Here is a 20567-nt window from a genome sequence, read left to right as displayed (position 1 = left end):
GACGGCCTACGTGAAGGAGCGCTGTTCACCTAGCGACGATTGGCTCGCCCGGAAAGCCCGTCGGTGATTGGTTCGGATCCCCGTCGATCATCTCGAACGACCCCCCCCATCCCTCCGCGCTCTTTCATTTGCTCAATCAAATTAAACTTGCAGCATGAGGGCATTCGCCCTATTCGGGAAAATACGAGGGAGGCTGAGAATTGGGATTTTGGGGGGCTACTACTGGTGTGGGGGGGTGTTGAACAGCTTCGAAACGCATGCGCGGAGGGGGAGGGGGAAGGCGCGCTCTGCGCATGCCCAGTAAAACGATTAAAGCGCGGGCTGTGAATACACGTGTGATAGTGGGGCGGGGGTGGGGGGAGAGCGCGCTCTGGTTGTGCGCTTGCGCCCTGGCGGGAGGCAGGCCTCCTTCCGCGCAGGCTCAGTGGGCGAAGGAAGGATCGCGGGCGCGCAGGCGCAGCGGCGGATCCGTTTTGGCGGGCGGTTGGCGTTGCGCAGAAGGCGGCGGCGGCGGCGGCGGCGGGGGCTGCTGGCGGTCCGGCCTCGGCGCTGAGGAACGGGGACGCGGTTAGGCGTGGGGCACCGCTCTCAGTCCCGGGTAAGTGGAAGGCGCCCGCAGCCGCCGTCCCGCCGCCTCGGGACGGGCCGACCCGGGCCCGTTATTGTGTGAAATGAATGGACCGCGGAGGGGCGGGAGAGCCGCGGGGCCGCCCGGCCAATGGGAGGCGAGGGGGGCGGGGCCGAGAGCCTTGACGGACAGCCGCCGCCTCCAATCGGGGGGCGGGGGGCGGGGCCCGGGCGGGCGGCCTTGACTGACAGGCGGGTTCGGCGGGTTCGCTGAGGCGTTCGGCCCCCGGGCCTGAGGGGAGGCGGGGCGCGGAGGGGAAAGGCCGGACGGACAGGCCCGCTGGCCAATAGGGAGGCCCCGTTGGGAAAGCGCGCGGGGAAGGGAGCCAATCAGCGCGCCCGGAGGGGGCGGGCCGAGGCTGGAGGGGCCAGGCCTGGGCGACGCTGAGGGGACCGTTCTCTCCCCCCACCTCATCATCACATCACATCAATCGTATTTATTGAGCGCTTACTATGTGCAGAGCACTGTACTAAGCGCTTGGGAAGTCCAAGTGGGCAACATAGAGAGACAGTCCCTACCCAACAGTGGGCTCACAGTCTAAAAGGGGGAGACAGAGAACAAAACCAAACATACTGACAAAATAAAATAAATAGATATGTACAAGTAAAATAAATAGAGTAATAAATATGTATCATCATAATGATGGCGTTTATTAAGCGCTTACTATGTGCAAAGCACCCTTCTAAGCGCTGGGGGTGGTTACAAGGCGTCCCCCGCGGGGCTCCCAGTCTTCACCCCCGTTTTACAGATGAGGGAACTGAGGCCCAGTGAAGTGACTTGCCCAAAGTCACGCAGCTGACAGTGGGCGGAGCCGGGATTTGAACCCACGACCTCTGACTCCAAAGCCCGGGCTCTTTACACTGAGCCACGCTGCTTCTCTGGGTGCAAAGAGCTGTTCTAAGTGCAGAGAAGTTAAATAATAGTTATGGTATTTGTGAAGCGCTTACTATGTTCATTCATTCCGTTGTATGTACTAAGCGCTTACTATGTGCAAAGCACCGTTCTAAGCGCTGGGGGTGCTTACAAGGCATCCCCGTGGGGCTCCCAGTCTTCATCCCCGTTTTACAGATGAGGGAACTGAGGCCCAGTGAAGTGACTTGCCCAAGTCACGCAGCTGACAGTGGGCGGAGCCGGGATTTGAACCCACGACCTCCGACTCCAAAGCCCGTGCTCTTTACATTGAGCTATGCTGCTTATCTGGGTGCAAAGCGCTGCTCTAAGTACAGAGAAGTTAATAATAGTTATGGTATTTGTGAAGCGCTTACTATGTTCATTCATTCCGTTGTGTGTACTAAGCGCTTACTATGTGCAAAGCACCGTTCTAAGCGCTGGGGGTGGTTACAAGGCGGCCCCCGTGGGGCTCCCAGTCTTCATCCCCGTTTTACAGATGAGGGAACTGAGGCCCAGTGAAGTGACTTGCCCAAAGTCACACAGCTGACAGTGGGCGGAGCCGGGATTTGAACCCACGACCTCTGACTCCAAAGCCCGGGCTCTTTACACCGAGCCACGCTGCTTCTCTGGGTGCAAAGAGGTGTTCTAAGTGCAGAGAAGTTAAATAATAATAGTTATGGTATTTGTGAAGTGCTTACTATGTTCATTCATTCCGTTGTATGTACTGAGCGCTTACCGTGTGCAGAGCACTGTAATAATGGTATTTAAGCGCTTACTATGTGCAAAGCACCCTTCTAAGCGGTGGGGGTGGTTACAAGGCATCCCCCGTGGGGCTCCCAGTCTTCATCCCCGTTTTACAGATGAGGGAACTGAGGCCCAGTGAAGTGACTTGCCCAAAGTCACGCAGCTGATAGTGGGCGGAGCCGGGATTTGAACCCACGACCTCCGACTCCAAAGCCCGTGCTCTTTACACTGAGCCACGCTGCTTCTCTGGGTGCAAAGAGCTGTTCTAAGTGCAGAGAAGTTGAATAATAATAGCTATGGTATTTGTGAAGCGCTTACTATGTTCATTCATTCCGTTGTATGTACTAAGCGCTTACTATGTGCAAAGCACCGTTCTAAGCGCTGGGGGTGCTTACAAGGCATCCCCGTGGGGCTCCCAGTCTTCATCCCCGTTTTACAGGTGAGGGAACTGAGGCCCAGTGAAGTGACTTGCCCAAAGTCACGCAGCTGACAGTGGGCGGAGCCGGGATTTGAACCCACGACCTCTGACTCCAAAGCCCGGCTCTACACCGAGCCACGCTGCTTCTCTGGGTGCAAAGAGGTGTTCTAAGTGCAGAGAAGTTAAATAATAATAGTTATGGTATTTGTGAAGTGCTTACTATGTTCATTCATTCCGTTGTATGTACTGAGCGCTTACCGTGTGCAGAGCACTGTAATAATGGTATTTGTTAAGCGCTTACTATGTGCAAAGCCCGGTTCTAAGCGCTGGGGAGGTTACAGGCTGATCAGGTTGTCCCACGGGGGGCTCACAGTCTTAATCCCCGTTTTACAGATGAGGTAACTGAGGCACAGAGAAGTGAAGTGACTTGCCCAAAGTCACACAGCTGACAATGGGCAGAGCCGGGATTTGAACCCACGACCTCTGACTCCAAAGTCCGTGCTCTTTACACTGAGCCACGCTTCTTCTCTGGGTGCAAAGCGCTGTTCTAAGTGCAGAGAAGTTAAACAATAATAGTTATGGTATTTGTGAAGCGCTTACTATGTTCATTCATTCCGTTGTATGTACTGAGCTCTGCCACTTGATGACTGTGCGACCTTGGGCAAGTCACTTCACACCTCTGGGCCTCAGTTACCTCATCTGTTATTATGTTGAGCACTTACTGGGTGCAAAGCACTGTATTAAGTGCTTGGGAGAGTACAACAAACACTTCTAGAGTGTGAGCCCACTGTTGGGTAGGGACCATCTCTGTATGTTGCCAACTTGTACTTCCCAAGCGTTTAGTACAGTGCTCTTCACACAGTAAGCGCTCAATAAATACGATTCAATCAATCAATCAATCGTATTTATTGAGCGCTTACTATGTGCAGAACACTGTACTAAGCGCTTGGGAAGTACAAGTTGGCAACACATAGAGACAGTCCCTACCCAACAGTGGGCTCACAGTCTAAAAGGGGGGATTGATTGATTGATTGATTCCCTGCCCACAACGAGTTTATGGTCTAGAGGACCAGAAAATGGGGATTAATGCTGTGAGCTCCATGCGGGACATGAGCTGTGTCCAAGATGATTAGCTCGTATTTTCCCCAGCGCTTAGATCAGTGCTTGAAACATAGTAAGTGCCATTATTATTATTATTATCGTTATTCTGCTCCCCTCCCCAGGGCACTAGCCCAATGCCCCGGGCTGTTGCTGTGGAAGACCGGAGGCCAGTACAGTGCTCTGCACACAGTAAGCGCTCAATAAATTCCCCCGGGCCTGGAATGCCCTCCCTCTGCCCATCCGCCAAGCTCGCTCTCTTCCTCCCTTCAAGGCCCTACTGAGAGCTCACCTCCTCCAGGAGGCCTTCCCACACTGAGCCCCTTCCTTCCTCTCCCCCTCGTCCCCTTCTCCATCCCCCCCTTCTTACCTCCTTCCCTTCCCCACAGCACCTGTATATATGTTTGTACATATTTATTTATTTATTTTACTTGTACCTATCTATTCTATTTATTTTATTTTGTTAGTATGTTTGGTTTTGTTCTCTGTCTTCCCCTTTTAGACTGTGAGCCCACTGTTGGGTAGGGACTGTCTCTAGATGTTGACAATTTGTACTTCCCAAGCGCTTAGTCCAGTGCTCTGCACATAGTAAGCGCTCAATAAATACGATTGATGATAGGGACTGTCTCTATGTGTTGCCAATTTGTACTTCCCAAGCGCTTAGTCCAGTGCTCTGCACATAGTAAGCGCTCAATAAATACGATTGATGATGATGATGAATAAATACGATTGATTGATTGATTGGGGATTGTGGGCAGTGCCCTTCTGCCTCCCTCCAATTCCCCGCTCGGCTTTTCAAGAGTGACCTGCGTCCTCGTCGGACTTCCCACTTCCGAGGATTCCCAAAAACCTGGAGGCCGCCAGTAATCGTGTGTAGGGGTGAGGGTGTTTTGGGCAAAGGCAGCCGTAAAATGGACCTCTCACCAGTTACTGAGCACTTACTATGGGCAGAGCTCTGTACCAATCAATCGTATTTATTGAGCGCTTACTATGTGCAGAGCACTGTACTAAGCGCTTGGGAAGTACAAATTGGCAACACATAGAGACAGTCCCTACCCAACAGTGGGCTCACAGTCTAAAAGGGGGAGACGGAGAACAAAACCAAACATACCAACAAAATTAAATAAATAGGATAGAAATGTACAAGTAAAATAAATAAATAGAGTAATAAATATGTACAACCATATTTACAAATATACAGGTGCTGTGGGGAAGGGAAGGAGGTAAGATGGGGGGATGGAGAGGGGGACGAGGCGGAGAGGAAGGAAGGGGCTCAGTCTGGGAAGGCCTCCTGGAGGAGGTGAGCTCTCAGCAGGGTCTTGAAGGGAGGAAGAGAGCTAGCTTGGCGGAGGCGCTTGAGAGAATAACTGAATCAATTCCCATCCTGTTCACCTCCCCTTTTGGCTCCCCCCGCTATATAACAGAGTTGGTCGGGATGTTTCTTGCCCACAAAGAGTTTACAGTCAGTTCTGGGGCTGCCGGGCATCTTTCCTTCCCTTCAGAATTCCCGCCCCACCCGGGGTTCAGGAGGGGATACTCACTTTCTCATCCTTGTTAACCTCACAGGTGGTGGGACGAAAGTATTTGAGCCCCTACTTGAGATAAAGAACTCTCTGGAGGAGAAGGAAGAGACAGTCCTTGCCATCCAGGAGCCTCCAGTCTAATACCCCAGTCAGCTCCTTGACCTCTCAGTCAGGCAGTCGTATTTACTGAGCACTTTATTGTCTCCCCCTTTTAGACTGTGAGCCCACTGTTGGGTAGGGACTGTCTCTAGATGTTGCCAGTTTGTACTTTGTACAGTGCTCTGCACACAGTAAGCGCTCAATAAATACAATTGATTGCTTGTGTGTAGATCACTGTACTAAGCATCTGGGAGAGTGCAGTAGAACAGACGTATTCCTTGGCCGAAACAAGCATGCAAGGATTCTCTCCGTTTCACATCACAATAGAAGAAGAGCTGGAATAGGTCAGTGATGATCTTGTCTGTGGCAGGAAGGATTGGGTAGGACTGTGGGAGGTGGCAGATAATTATAATAATATTCCTTGTCCAAAACAAGCATACAAGGATTCTCTCCGTTTCACATCACAATAGAAGAAGAAGCTGGAATAGGTCAGTGATGATCTTGTCTGTGGCAGGAAGGACTGGATAGGACTGTGGAAGGTGGCAGTTAATTATTATTATAATAATAATAATGGCATTTATTAAGCGCTTACTATGTGCAGAGCACTGTTCTAAGCCCTGGGGAATTTACAAGGTGATCAGGTTGTCCCACGTGGGGCTCACAGCCTTCATCCCCATTTTACAGATGAGGGAACTGAGGCCCAGAGAAGTGAAGTGACTTGCCCAAAGTCACACAGTTGACAAGTGGCGGAGCCGGGATTTGAACCCATGACCTCTGACTTCAAAGCCCGTGCTTTTTCCACTGAGCCACGCTGCTTCTCTAATTATAATTATTATTATAACTATAATAATATTCCTTGTCCAAAACAAGCATACAAGGATTCTCTCCGTTTCACATCATCATCATCATCAATCATATTTATTGAGCGCTTACTGTGTGCAGAGCACTGGACTAAGCGCTTGGGAAGTACAAATTGGCAACATCTAGAGACAGTCCCTACCCAACAGTGGGCTTACAGTCTAAAAGCAGTAGAGAAGAGCCGGAATAGGTCAGTGATCTTGTCTGTGGCAGGAAGGACTGAGTAGGACTGTGGGAGGTGGCTGATAATAATAATAATAATTGTGGTATTTGTTAAGCGCTTGCTATGTGCCAAGCACTGGGGTGGATACAAGCAAACCAGGTTTGACACAGTCTTTGTCCCCCGTGGGGCTCACAGTCTTAATCCCCATTTTACAGATGGGGTAATTGAGGCACAGAGAAGTGGTTTGCCCGAGGTCACACAACAGGCAAGTGGCGGAGCCGGGATTAGAACTCAGGCCCTTCTGACACCCACGCCCGCGTTCTATCCACTAGGCCACACTGCCTCGATAGTTAGTTGTGGTATTGTTAAGCACTAACCAGGTAGTAAGCAGCGTGTTAGGTAAGTGCAAAACAGTTTGGGTGTTGACCGGTAACGCGGTGATAATGGGTAATGGACAACCCTGCTGCAGCAGTCAACAAGCCTAAAACTAGTAATAATAATAATGATGGCATTTATTAAGTGCTTACTATGTGCAAAGCACCCTTCTAAGCACTGCGGAGGTTACAAGGTGATAAGGTTGCCCTTCGGGGGCTCACAGTTAATCCCCATTTTGCAGATGAGGAAACTGAGGCACAGATAAATCCCCTCTCCATCCCCCCATCTTACCTCCTTCCCTTCCCCACAGCACCTGTATATATGTATATATGGTTGTACATATTTATTACTCTATTTATTTATTTATTTATTTATTTTACTTGTACATTTCTATCCTATTTATTTTATTTTGTTGGTATGTTTGGTTCTGTTCTCTGTCTCCCCCTTTTAGACTGTGAGCCCACTGTTGGGTAGGGACTGTCTCTGTGTGTTGCCAATTTGTACTTCCCAAGCGCTTAGTACAGTGCTCTGCACATAGTAAGCGCTCAATAAATACGATTGATTGATTAAGTGACTTGCCCAAAGTCCAACAGCTGACAATTGGTGGAGACGGGATTTGAACCCAGGACCCCTGACTCCAAAGCCTGGGCTCTTTTTTTTTTTTTTAATGGCATTTATTAAGCGCTTACTATGTTCAAAGCACTGTTATGCTGGGGAGGTTACAAGGTGATCAGGTTGCTGATACAGTAGTCCGGACGGGCCACTGGGCCACGGTGCTTCTCATTGATTGAGCACTCATTTACTGAGCGCTCACTGAGTGCAGAGCACTGTACTAAGTGCTTGGGGAAAGTACAGTATAGCAAGGACCACAGAATGACTCCTGCCCCTCCGCCAAGCTAGCTCTCTTCCTCCCTTCAAGGCCCTGCTGAGAGCTCACCTCCTCCAGGAGGCCTTCCCAGACTGAGCCCCTTCCTTCCTCTCCCCCTCGTCCACCTCTCCATCCCCCCATCTTACCTCCTTCGCTTCCCCACAGCACCTGTATATATGGATATATGGTTGTACATATTTATTACTCTATTTATTTATTTATTTATTTTACTTGTACATTTCTATCCCATTTATTTTATTTTGTTGGTATGTTTGGTTCTGTTCTCTGTCTCCCCCTTTTAGACTGTGAGCCCACTGGTGGGTAGGGACTGTCTCTATGTGTTGCCAATTTGTACTTCCCAAGCGCTTAGTACAGTGCTCTGCACATAGTAAGCGCTCAATAAATACGATTGATTGATTGATTGATTGCCCCTGAGCTGGTGGCCGAGAACGGCCGGAGGGTTGCCCACTCCACCTCTCAATTCAGCAATAGAGACGGTCCCTGCCCACAACGGGCTCACAGTCTAGAATGACTGAGCAGTGGGATGGTGGACCCATCATATCTCCCCCTCGTCCCCCTCTCCGTCCCCCCCATCTTACCTCCTTCCCTTCCCCACAGCACCTATATATATGTATATATGTTTGTACATATTTTTTTACTCTATTTATTAATTTGTACATATCTATTCTATTTATTTTATTTTGTTAGTATGTTTGGTTTTGTTCTCTGTCTCCCCCTTTCAGACTGTGAGCCCACTGTTGGGTAGGGACTGTCTCTATAGGTTGCCAACTTGGACTTCCCAAGCGCTTAGTCCAGTGCTCTGCACATAGTAAGCGCTCAATAAATACGATTGATGATGATGATGACCACAGAATGACTCCTGCCCCTGAGCTGGTGGCCGAGAACGGCCGGAGGGTTGCCCACTCCACCTCTCAATTCAGCAATAGAGACGGTCCCTGCCCACAACGGGCTCACAGTCTAGAATGACTGAGCAATGGGATGGTGGACCCATCATATCTCCCCCTCGTCCCCCTCTCCATCCCCCCCATCTTACCTCCTTCCCTTCCCCACAGCACCTATATATATGTATATATGTTTGTACATATTTTTTTACTCTATTTATTTATTTATTTAATTTGTACATGTCTATTCTATTTATTTTATTTTGTTAGTATGTTTGGTTTTGTTCTCTGTCTCCCCCTTTCAGACTGTGAGCCCACTGTTGGGTAGGGACTGTCTCTAGATGTTGCCAATTTGTACTTCCCAAGCGCTTAGTACAGTGCTCTGCACATAGTAAGCGCTCAATAAATACGATTGATGATGATGATGATGATATTTATTTTGTTAATGATGTGCATAGAGCTTTAATTCTGTTGGTACGATTGAATGAATGAACGAATGTTTTGTTGTCTGTCTCCCCCCTCTAGACTGTGAGCCCGCTGTTGGGTAGGGACCGTCTCTGTATGCTGCCAACTTGGACTTCCCAAGCGCTTAGTACAGCACACAGTAAGTGCTCAATAAATGCTATTGAATGAATGAATCTCTGGCAGTGGTCACGAGGCACCCTAGTCGCGGCACGCAGTGCCGAGTTCAAGGCCAGTGGAGGCCCGGCTGGACATTCGCAGCCCCCAAATTTCTCCTAGCGTCTAAATGGGCAGGAAAACTGCTTGTGGATTGAGGAAAACCGGTGATCAGCAATTCCTCCTGTCCTGGAAACGGGGGGCTGGACACAGTGACCCCAGACCCGTGGTGGTTTGTTTAGCCAAGGACCTGCCCCCTTGCCTCTCCCATCCTGAGTTTGGGCATTTCCCCCCTGTGCCCTGAGAGCCCCTACCCTGAGGCAGAATTAATAATAATAGTAATAATTGTGGTATTCGTTAAGTGCTCACTCTATGGGCTGGGCACTGTACTAAGCGCTGAGGAAAATACAGGGTAATCGGATTGGACACGGTCCCTGTCCCACAGGGGGCTCTCAGTAGTAATCCCCATTTTACAGATAATAAATAATAATAATGGCATTTATCATCATCATCATCAATCGTATTTATTGAGCGCTTACTATGTGCAGAGTACTTTGTATTGTACAAATTGGCAACATCTAGAGACAGTCCCTACCCAACAGTGGGCTCACAGTCTAAAAGGGGGAGACAGAGAACAAAACCAAACATACTAACAATATAAAATAAATAGACTAGATATGTACAAGGAAAATAAATAGAGTAATAAATATGTACAAACATATATACAGGTGCTGTGGGAAGGAGGTAAGATGGGGGGGATGGAGAGGGGGACGAGGGGGAGAGGAAGGGATTTATTAAGCGCTTACTATGTGCAGAGCACTGGTCTAAGTGCTGGGGAGGTTACAAGGTGATCAGGTTGTCCCACGTAGGACTCACAGTCTTAATCTCCATTTTACAGATGAGGTAACTGAGGCTGAGAGACGTTAAGTGACTCAACCCAAAGTCACACAGCTGACAATTGGCAGAGCCCGGGATTTGAACCCATGACCTCTGACTCCAAAGCCCGGGCTTCTTCCACTGAGCCACGCTGCTTCTCAACAGATGAGGGAACTGAGGCCCAGAGAAGGTCACACAGCAGGCACCTGGTGGAGCCAGGATGATGATAATAATAATAATATGGTATTTGTTAAGCGCTTTCACGTGTCAGGCACTGTTCTAAGTGTTGGGATAGATACAGGATACTCCTGTTGGACACAGTCCCTGTACCACATGGGGCTTACACTCTTAAATCCCCATTTTACAGATAAGGAAATGGAGACCCAGAAATAATAATTATCATTATAATGGTACCTGTTAAGTGCTTACTCTGTACCAAACACTGTTCTAAGCCCTGGGGTAGATACAAGTTAATCAGGTTGGACACAGTCCCCCGGGTGCGCACTCTTAATCCCCATTTTACAGATGAGAAAACTGAGGCCCAGGGAAGTGGGACCCAGGGAATATAAATAAATATTTATTTATTTATTCTACTTGTACATATCTATTTTATTTTGTTAGTATGTTTGGTTTTGTTCTCTGTCTCCCCCTTTTAGACTGTGAGCCCACTGTTGGGTAGGGACCGTCTCTCTAGGTTGCCAACTTGGACTTCCCAAGCGCTTAGTACAGTGCTCTGCATATGGTAAGCGCTCAATAAATATGACGATGATGATGATGATGACAACTGCTGCCTCTCAGGGCCGTGGAAAATCGCACCCTCCCTCCCCCAGGCCAGAGCCACCCCTGGCCCGTGGACGGGGTGTTTGAGCAGGAGGGGAGGGAAGCTACTTCGATTACCAGCTGTAATAATTGACCATATTGGTAAGCGCTTAGTACAGCGCCCTGCCCACAGTAAGCGCTCAGTAAATACGATTGAACGAATGATTGAGTGCCCTGACCTGGGGGTGAATATGACCCTGCTCTGTGCCACCCAAAAACAGACGAAACCGTCTGCAAGGCGCATAAGCAACCCATCGGTCGTATTTATTGAGCCCTTCCTGTGCGCCGAGCGCTTGGGAAAATACATCAAAGTGGGTCGAAGATGGGGTTTATGTTGCCAACTTGTACTTCCCAAGCGCTTAGTACAGTGCCCTGCACACAGTAAGCGCTCAATAAATACGACTGACTGGTCGATTGATTTAATCCCGGCCCCGCCACTTGTCTGCCGTGTGACCCTGGGCAAGCCACTTCACCGGGCCTCAGCGTGGCTCAGTGGAAAGAGCGTCTTTGGAGTCGGAGGTCGTGGGTTCAGATCCCGGCTCTGCCGCTTGTCAGCTGTGTGACTTTGGGCAGGTCACTTAACCTCTCGGTACCTCATCTGGAAAATGGTGATTAAGACTGTGAGCCCCACGTGGGACAACCTGATCACCCCCAGTGCTTAGAACAGTGCTTTGCACATAGGAAGCGCTTAATAAATGCCACTATCATCCTCCTCCTCCTCATCATCATCTGTAAAATGGGGATTGAGACTGTGAGCCCCACGTGGGACAGGGACTGTGTCCAACTGGATTTGCTCGTGCCCGGCGCTTCGTGCCGTAGAAATGAGCATTGGTAGAAATGAGTGCTTGGATCAACGTGGTAGCAGTAATCAAAATAAGTACCAAATTGTACGGTTTAATAAAGAGACACGAGGTTCGAAACAAATTCTGGAAGGGCCAGGTGGGTTCCTGAGAGGCGGGGTGTTGGGAGTTAAAAGCGGGGGCTTGATGGAGTTTTATTACTATTTATTTATTTATTTATTTATTTATTGCTTTATTTATTTATTTTGCTTGTACATTTCTATCCTATTTATTTTATTTTGTTGGTATGTTTGGTTCTGTTCTCCGTCTCCCCCTTTTAGACTGTGAGCCCACTGTTGGGTAGGGACTGTCTCTGTGTGTTGCCAATTTGTACTTCCCAAGCGCTTAGTACAGTGCTCTGCACATAGTAAGTGCTCAATAAATACGATTGATTGATTGATTGATTGGAGTGGTATTTCAGGAGGCTGAGAAGGTGGGGAGCGCTGTGCTCTGATGAATTTCGGGAATGGGGGTTGTAGGGAAGGGATGGAAACAGGTCAGTTGGAAGTCAAGTGACTTGCCCAAGGTCACACAGCAGACATGTGGCGGAGCCGGGATTAGAACCCAGGTCCTTCTGAACGATGCTGCTTCCCAGGATGCTCCAGCATTCCCAACTTTACAGTACAACGGCGTGCCGGGTGTGACACTCCTTCCCAGAAAAGTATCTCATAAACCCAAGGAGTTAAGGAAAGTGATTCAGAAAAAAGTTGCCTTCCTTTGAGGGTGATCCCCCAGAATCTGGGAAAGGGGTGTTAATGACCACTTCTGAATTCAAGACCCAGTTTGCTAATCCTAAAGGGTAAATGGTTCTCAGGAAATTAGCACCTATTTACCTCCTAGCCTCCTTAGAGATTGGATTTTTGTTTTAACCTTCCTCTTTGCCCTGTATCACCTTGTTCACCCCGGGGTCTTGGGCTGGGAGACCTGATTAAAATTAGATACTGCCTAAAATCATCATCATCAATCGTATTTATTGAGCGCTTACTGTGTGCAGAGCACTGTACTAAGCGCTTGGGAAGTACAAATTGGCAGCATATAGAGACAGTCCCGACCCAACAGTGGGCTCACAGTCTAAAAGAAGCAGTGTGGCTGAGAAGCAGCGTGGCTTGGTGGAAAGAGCCCGGGCTTTGGAGTCAGAGGTCGTGGGTTCGAATTCCGGCTCCACCACCAGTCTGCTGTGTGACCTTGGGCAAGTCACTTAACTTCTCTGAGCCTCAGTTACCTCATCTGTAAAAATGGGGATTAAGACTGTGAGCCCCACGTGGGACAACTTGATCACACTGTATCCCCCCCCCCAGCGCTTAGAACAGTGCTTTGCACATAGTAAGCGCTTAACAAATGCCATCATCATCATAAAAGATAAATCAGGTTGTGTGGGATTGGCAGCCCAGGTGCCCACAGCTTATGGACAGCGCCCGTCCCCCAAAGCCATGCCCACTGTAGGGATCTGATGATGATAATAATAATATTGGTATTTATTAAGCATTTACTTTGCGCAAGGCACGATACTAAGCACCAGGGTGGAGACAAGCAAATCGGGTTGGAGTCACTCCCTGTCCCAGGCGGGGCTCACAGTCTCAATCCCCATTTTACAGATGTGGAAACTGAGGCCCGGAGAAGTGAAGTGACTCGCCCAAGGACACACAGCAGACAGGTTGCAAAGCCGGCATCGAGTCCGATGAGACTGGAGTGGGTCCCTTCAGGACAGTAAAGGTCGAAATGGGCGGTTTCTGACCTGTTCGTTCTTTGAGCGTTCTCCCCTGCAAACTCCCCGCTGGCAGTAATAACAATTGTGGTATTTGTTAAGCGCTTACAACGTGCCAGGCACTGTACTAAGCTCTGGGGTGGAAAGAAGCAGATCGAGTTGGCACAGTCCCTGTCCCACGTGGGGGTCACAGTCTCAGTCCCCATTTTACAGAGGAGGGAACTTTGGAAGGTCGGTAGGAAGTCAGGAAAGGTGGGGTAATCAATCAATCGTATTTATTGAGCGCTTACTGTGTGCAGAGCACTGTACTAAGCGCTTGGGAAGTCCAAGTTGGCAACATATAGAGGCAGTCCCTACCCAACAGTGGGCTCACAGTCTAAAAAGGGTAAGGGGTTGGCGAATCGTGCAGGATGGGGGGGACCCAGCTGGGGTGAGTGGAACTGTATGTGGGGGAGTGGGGGTCCCAATTTTATTCAGTCCTAATCTGTCGTATTTATTGAGCGCTTTTTGTGTGCAGAGCACTGGACTAAGCATTTGGGAGAGTACAACAGGCGCTTCCCACAATGAGCTGACAGTCCAGAGGGAGAGGCAGACATTAATATGAATAAATAAATGACAGGTATGGACGTAAGTGCTGTGGGGCTGGCGGGACGGGGCGAGGGGTGTGAATTAAGGGTGGAGGGTGTGGAAGAAAAGGAAAAGAGAGCTTAGGGAAGACCTCCTGGAAGAGATCATCATCATCATCATCAATCGTATTTATTGAGCGCTTACTATGTGCAGAGCACTGTACTAAGCGCTTGGGAAGTACAAATTGGCAACATCTAGAGACAGTCCCTACCCAACAGTGGGCTCACAGTCTAAAAGGGGAAGGCAGAGAACAAAACCAAACATACTAACAAAATAAAATAAATAGAATAGATATGTACAAGTAAAATAAATAAATAAATAAATAGAGTAATAAATCTGTACAAACATATATACATATATCCAGGTGCTGTGGGGAAGGGAAGGAGGTAAGAAGTGGGGGATGGAGGGGGGCGAGGGGGAGAGGAAGGAGAGAGAGATGGGCCTTCAGTAAGGCTTTGAGGTTTGCCGGGGGGGGGGGGGGGGGGGGGGGGGGGGGAGTCATTGTCCGCCAAATGTGAGGAGGGAGGGTGTTAAGCGCTTAGTACAGTGCTCTGCACACAGTAAGCGCTCAATAAATATGATTGATGTTGATGTTAATGATGTTCCAGGTCAGAGGCAGGATGTGGGATGTAGTCCAGTGCTCTGCACACCACAGTAAGCGCTCAATAAATACGATGCAGAATAAATAGAGAAGCAGCGTGGCTCAGTGGAAAGAGCCCGGGCTTTGGAGTCAGAGGTCATGGGTTCAAATCCCGGCTCCGCCAATTATCAGCTGTGTGACTTTGGGCAAGTCGCTTAACTTCTCTATGCCTCAGTTACCTCATTAATTAATAAATGCCATCATTATTATTATTGATGATGATGATGATGATGTGGGCTAGAAGTCAGCGGCGAGGTAGACAAGATGGAGGGACAGTGCGTAGGATGGCATTAGAGGAGCCAAGTGTGCGAGCTGGGTTGTAATAATAATAATAATAATGGCATTTGTTAAGCGCTTACTATGTGCAAAGCACTGTTCTAAGCGCTGGGGGGGATTACAGTGTGATCAAGTTGTCCCCCGTGGGGCTCACAGTCTTAATCCCCATTTTTACAGACGAGGTCACTGAGGCTCAGAGAAGTTAAGTGACTTGCCCAAGGTCACAGAGCAGACTTGTGGTGGAGGCGGGATTCGAACCCACGACCTCTGACTCCAAAGCCCGGGCTCTTTCCACTGAGCCACGCAGTGCGATGAGGTAGAAGGGGGCAATGGAAGCAGTCCTTTGGGGAAGATGGAAGGGCCTCCGACTGGTCGTCGGAGACCTCGGGGCTTAACAAATTATCATTATTAGTATTATTATTATTAATAATTTTGGTATTTATTAGAGGGGCTGTTCCGCTCTGCAGGGACGCCAAGCAGAACGGCCCCAACGGAGCAAACCGCGGCTGCCGCTCTGGGTCGTACTGTCCATCCCCGGAGTCTGGGTCAGGGGTGGCCGCCTACCGGCCCCCACCCCACCCACCCAGGCAGCCTATCAATCAATCAATCGTATTTATTGAGCGCTTACTGTGTGCAGAGCACTGTACTAAGCGCTTGGGAAGTACAGGTTGGCAACATACAGAGACCGTCCCTACCCAACAGTGGGCTCACAGTCCGCCCCATCACCGGGGAGCAGATTCCATGGAAGAGCGGAGTGGCCCAGTGGATAGAGCACGAGCCTGGTCATGGATTCTAATCCCAGCTCTGCCACTTGTCTGCTGTGTGCCCTTGGGCAAGTCGCTTCACTGCTCTGTGCCTCCGTTACATCAGCTGTAAAATTGGGATTAGGACCGTGAGCTCCTTGGGGGGCAGGAACTGTGTCCAACCTGATTTGCTTGTATTCTCCCATTCATTCATTCATTCAATCAATCAATCAAGTTGGCAACATATAGAGACATCATCATCATCATCAATCGTATTTATTGAGCACTTACTGTGTGCAGAGCACTGGACTAAGCGCTTCTGAAGTCCAAGTCGGCAACATCTAGAGACGGTCCCTCCCCAACAACGGGCTCACAGTCTCGAAGGGGGAGACAGACAGCAAAACAAAACATGTGGACAGGTGTCAAGTCATCAGAATAAATAGGAATAAAGCTAGATGCACATTAACAAAATCAATAGAATAGTAAATATGTACTAGAGTAATAAATCTGTACAACATATACAGGTGCGGTGGGGAGGGGAAGGAGGTAAGGCGGTGGGTGGGGGAGAAGGAGTTCCAGTAGTTAGTACAGTGCCTGGCACATAGTAAGCGGTTTTAGACTGTGAGCCCACTGTTGGGTAGGGACTGTATATACTGTATATCATCAATCGTATTTATTGAGCGCTTACTATGTGCAGAGCACTGTACTAAGCGCTTGGGAAGTACAAATTGGCAACATATAGAGACATATATACAGTATATATGTATATATGTTTGTACATATTTATTACTCTATTTATTTTACTTGTACATATCTATTCTATTTATTTTATTTTGTTAGTATGTTTGGTTTTGTTCTCTGTCTCCCCCTTTTAGACTGTGAGCCCACTGTTGGGTAGGGACCGACTCTATATGTTGCCAATTTGGACTTCCCAAGCGCTTAGTACAGCGCTCTGCACATAGTAAGCGCTCAATAAATACGATTGATGATGATGATGATGATTAATCAATCAATCAGCGTGGCTCAGTGGAAAGAGCCCGGGCTTTGGAGTCAGAGGTCATGGATTCTACATATCTATCCTATTTATTACATATCTATCCTATTTATTTTATTTTGTTGGTATGTTTGGTTTTGTTCTCTGTCTCCCCCTTTTAGACTGTGAGCCCACTGTTGGGGAGGGACTGTCTCTATGTGTGGCCAATTTGTACTTCCCAAGCGCTTAGTACAGTGCTCTGCACATAGTAAGCGCTCAATAAATACGATTGATGATGATTCGAATCCCGGCTCCGCCAACTGTCAGCCGTGTGACTTTGGGCAAGTCACTTAACTTCTCTGGGCCTCAGTTCCCTCATCTGTAAAACGGGGGCTGAAACTGTGAGCCCCCCCGTGGGACCCCTGACCACCTTGTAACCTCCCCAGCGCTTAGAACAGTGCTTTGCTCATAGTAAGCGCTTAACAGACACCATCATTATTATCGATTAACAAATACCACAATTGTGATTATCATCGAATACCACGAGTATTATTATTATTTTATTGTCCTATCCAGCCAGCCTGACCTACCCCACACCCCCGCCGGCCACCTCCCCACGGGGCCCCGGACGCTTGGTAAGCGGCCACCGCTTTCCGCAGCCTGCTCTCGGAGGCCCCGGGGCTCCAAACGCACGATGGACGCCGACGTGGTCCCGTAACTCACCCTTAAATGTCAGCAGAGACGGACGGCGGCGCGAGTCTGCAGGGGTCAATAACTCCTGCCGCCCCTTGGCTTCCCGGGTCAGCCCCGGGAGAAACGGCCGGCGCTCGCGGAGGTAACGGATGGCCGAGTAGCGGCCGCCCGGGACGGCGGGGAGGAATTCCATCATCATTATCGATCGTATTTATTGAGCGCTTACGATGTGCAGAGCACTGGACTAAGCCCTTGGGAAGTACAAATTGGCAACATCTAGAGACAGTCCCTACCCAACAGTCTCAAAGGGGAAGACAGAGAACAAAACCAAACATACTAACAAAAGAAAATAAATAGAATGGATATGTACAAGTAAAATAAATAGAGTAATAGTGTCAACTCTGCCATCAGCCTTCTGTGTCAATCAATCAATCAATCGTATTTATTGAGCGCTTACTATGTGCAGAGCACTGTACTAAGCGCTTGGGAAGTACAAATTGGCAACACACAGAGACAGTCCCTACCCAACAGTGGGCTCACAGTCTAAAAGGGGGAGACAGAGAACAGAACCAAACATACCAACAAAATAAAATAAATAGGATAGAAATGTACAAGTAAAATAAATAAATAAATAAATAGAGTAATAAATGTACAACCATATATCCATATATACAGGTGCTGTGGGGAAGGGAAGGAGGTAAGATGGGGGGATGGAGAGGGGGACGAGTAATAAATCTGTACAAACATCTATCCAGGTGCTGTGGGGAAGGGAAGGAGGTAAGAAGGGGGGATGGAGAGGGGGGCGAGGGGGAGAGGAAGGAAGGGGCTCAGTCTGGGAAGGCCTCCTGGAGGAGGTGAGCTCTCAATAGGGCCTTGAAGGGAGGAAGAGGGCTAGTTTGGCGGATGGGCGGAGGGAGGGCATTCCACTCCACTTGGATTGGATTGGATTGATCCAGATCGGGGTCAGAATACATCTCCGCCACACCGGCAAGTGCTCGGATGTGCGGTGGAAGCCAACAGGGACCCCCCCCCCGGAGTACTCCGTGCAGCCGGCTTCTCATCATCATCATCAGTCGTATTTATTGAGCGCTTACTGTGTGCAGAGCACTGGACTAAGCGCTTGGGAAGTACAAGTTGGCAACATAGAGAGACAGTCCCTACCCAACAGTGGGCTCACAGTCTAATAGGCTTCTCCGCCTGGCCTGCTTATAAGCAGAGAAGCAGCGCGGCGCCATGGAAAGAGCCCAATCAATCAATCAATCGCATTTATTGAGCGCTTACTTTGTGCAGAGCGCTGGACTAAGCGCTTGGGAAGTCCAAGTTGGCAACATATAGAGACAGTCCCTACCCAACAGTGGGCTCGCAGTCTAAAAGGCTTCTCCGCCTGGCCTGCTTATAAGCAGAGAAGCAGCGTGGCTTAATGGAAAGAGCTCAATCAATCAATCAATCGTATTTATTGAGCGCTTACTGTGTGCAGAGCGCTGTACTCAGCGCTTGGGAAGTCCAAGTTGGCAACATATACAGTCCCTACCCAACAGTGGGTTCACAGTCTAAAAGGCTTCTCCGCCTGGCCTGCTTATAAGCAGAGAAGCAGCGTGGCTCAATGGAAAGAGCCCAATCCAACAATCAATCGCATTTATTAATACGATTGATAAATACGATTTATTGATCAGTAAATACGATTGATGATTTATTGAGCGCTTACTGTGTGCAGAGCACTGTACTCAGCGCTTGGGAAGTCCAAGTTGGCAACATAGAGAGACAGTCCCTACCCAACAGTGGGCTCACAGTCTAAAAGGGGGAGGAAGAGAACAAAACCAAACATACTAACAAAGTAAAATAAATAGAATAGATATGTACAAGTAAAATAAATAAATAGAGTAATAAATATATACAAACATATATACAGGTGCTGTGGGGAAGGGAAGGAGGTAAGATGGGGGATGGAGAGGGGGAGAGGCTTTGGAGTCAGAGGTCTTGGGTTCAAATTCCAGCTCCACCACTTGTCAGCTGTGTGACTTCGGGCAAGTCACTTAACTTCCCTGGGCCTCAGTTCCCTCACCTGTAAAATGGGGGTGAAGATTGGGAGCCCCCCGTGGGACAACCTCATCACCTTGTAACTTCCCCGGCGCTTAGAACAGGGCTTTGCAGATAGTAAGCGCTTAATAAATGCTATTAATATTATTACTATTATACAGGCCTCCTTTGGCTACGAAGCAAAGGCTGGAGATTTAGGAAACGGACGTCTCTCTGACAATTGCTCTTCTCGCCCGGGTGGTTGAGGGTGTGTTTAAATTGGAGTCATTTCACCACACACACACACACACACACACACCCCTCTGGTTTCCTGTAGAAGGAGGCCAGAGACTCAGGAGACCTGGGTTTTATCAGTCAATCAATCAATCAATCGTATTTATTGAGCGCTTACTGTGTGCAGAGCACTGTACTAAGCGCTTTGGAAGTACAAGTCGGCAACATATAGAGACAGTCCCTACCCAACAGTGGGCTCACCGTCTAAAAGGGGGAGACAGAGAACAAAACCAAACATACTAACAAAATAAAATAAATAGAATAGATATGTACAAGTAAAATAAATAGAGTAATAGTGTCAACTCTGCCATCAGCCTTCTGTGTGAACTTGAGTAAGTCACTTCACTGTATCTATTATTGTTAATAGAACAACAGAGAACAAAACAAAACATATTAACAAAATAAAATAAATAGAATAAATATGTACAAATAAAATAGAGTAATAAATACATGCAAACATATATACAGGTATTAAGTGTTTACCATGCGTCAAGCCCTGTTTAAAGCACTGGGGCAGATGCAAGCTAATCAGGTTCATTCCTTGTCGGATCATCGGACGCAGTCCCTGTCCCGCATGGGGCTCACAGTCTCAATCCCCATTTCACAGATGAGGGAACTGAGGCACAGGGAGGTGAAGTGACTTATCAATTCAATTGTATTTATTGAGCGCTTATTGTGTGCAGAGCACTGTACTAAGTGCTTGGGAAGTACAAGTTGGCAACGTATAGAGTTGGTCCCTACCCAACAGCGGGCTCACAGTCTAGAAGGGGGAGACAGAGAACAAAACATATTAACAAAATAAAATAAATAGAATAAATATGTACAAATAAAATAAATAATAGAGTAGTAAATACGTACAAAAATATATACAGGTATTAAGT

The 20567-nt window shown here is 48.4% G+C and overlaps 1 protein-coding gene across 2 annotated transcripts in view; it reads left to right on the top strand.

The window, feature by feature from the left end:
- Window positions 1-495: 495 nt before the first annotated feature.
- The window catches only part of CBX5 (chromobox 5), a 40973-nt gene continuing 20901 nt past the window's right edge, over window positions 496-20567 (top strand). For both annotated transcript variants that reach the window (XM_038752998.1, XM_038752997.1), the window contains exon 1: window positions 496-598. The gene's annotated coding sequence lies outside the window, so the exon portion shown is untranslated. The remainder of the gene's footprint in view (window positions 599-20567) is intronic.

The sequence above is a fragment of the Tachyglossus aculeatus genome, chromosome 10 (assembly GCF_015852505.1).
Source record: "Tachyglossus aculeatus isolate mTacAcu1 chromosome 10, mTacAcu1.pri, whole genome shotgun sequence".
Lineage (NCBI taxonomy): Eukaryota > Metazoa > Chordata > Mammalia > Monotremata > Tachyglossidae > Tachyglossus > Tachyglossus aculeatus.
Note: the sequence above shows the minus strand (reverse complement) of the source record. Positions and strands in the feature narration are given on the sequence as shown.